Below are 1,553 nucleotides of genomic sequence, written 5' to 3'. Positions count from 1 at the left end.
GCATAAGGAACGAAATATTTTCCATGCTTCCCACAAATCCAACCCCTGGGTCCTCGTCCCGGGAAGTGGAAACGCCAATTTTAAAGATTAAAACACTTTAAATTGGCGGCCGAAGGGGCTCTGGTAATCACACATCTTGCATGGATTAAATGGAATTTCAGACATTAGCATCAATAATCGTTTTGTGATGAATTTTTCTGTTAATTAAGTATTTGCTCATAGGTTTATTTTCGTAATTAATTAATGTAGATTATATTTTATAAACACGGTCAAAGAATAAGGATTATTTGCAAATATCTTATATATAGAAATTCAATTAAAACTTAGTTAATACTAACTCTAAATACGAATTGCGTATCGTAATTTTAACTAAAATATACATTCGAAACCGAATGGACCGAAGGATAAACGGAGACTGTATTCTGAAGCATAACATGTTCCTTCGACACATCCGGGACGTCAAAAATTTCGTCCTTTGACCGACTTCTCCATTAAATCTATGTATTAGTTACAACGCTTTTCAATGGCTTACTTTGCGAGAATTAAATTGTCTGCAGCTCTGTACCATTTAAAAATATCTAATGCACTTAATGGTTATCTATACAGGCTGGACACAAAGAATTCTTTTCCTTAAGCTGTTTGTCTCTTTCCACAATGCGGTCTTTTCTGGGTGCAGTCCATCTTCCACACTTACGTAACCCTCTGCGAATGCTTTGTACCACTTAAACGTCGACTCTCGTGCGCAATTTCTCTCTTACATGGCGTCGTTGCGTTTAGGTGACGCACCTTAGGGTAAATTGCTCTAGAACGAAACACTTGTTACGACTTGGGCTCGAGATCGAGTACGAGTGCCTTTTGCGCATGGCTACGTGCGGCGTGTCTTTACTTTTCTGTCGTACAAATAAATACAAATTACACGTAAGAGAGTTTATTCGTTCCGGGTCGGTCGTCTCTACTGCAAATGCAGTTCGAACGTTCTACCAATTTCCGATAGGATCTAACGTGAGTTACACGAATTCCGATCCGTCGTGAGTATAATCTTGAACTTTTTCTGCATTAAGTATATCCGCACCACATTAATATATATATATATTGTTTCTTTACAGAATGAAGAGCTGGCGGTGGCTGCGGCCCAAGAAGATGAAGAAGTGTGAAGGGCGTTCTCCTTCCGCAATCGATGAAGAGAGGGTCTTTTCCTTCTTTGAGCGGGGAGAGGAACTCTCTTCCATCGATTGCGGAAGGGGTTCTTCCTTCACAGGATCGCCTTCGGGAATAGTGGATGTCGACAGCATTCTCTGTTCCGCGTTGAACGGAGAGGAGACATTTCACCATTCGGACGTGTTCCGAAAGGTGAAATGTCTCCATGTTGACGACATCATCTTTGACGCACTGGGAGGGGAGGAATGTTTCGATCATTCCTCCCTTTTCCAACGAGTGGGATCCTCTCGTTCGGTGTGGGCAAAGATGGAAAGGAAAAAGCGTCGCTTCGTAAGAGATGTGAACGACTTTTTCCTTTGCTATTTCTGAAGGATATTACTAACCTAGGATAAGAA

This window comes from Centruroides sculpturatus, unplaced genomic scaffold, assembly GCF_000671375.1.
Source record: "Centruroides sculpturatus isolate CEXI.00-Female unplaced genomic scaffold, Cexi_2.0 scaffold1768, whole genome shotgun sequence".
Taxonomy (NCBI): domain Eukaryota; kingdom Metazoa; phylum Arthropoda; class Arachnida; order Scorpiones; family Buthidae; genus Centruroides; species Centruroides sculpturatus.
This window is presented reverse-complemented; position numbering follows the sequence as displayed.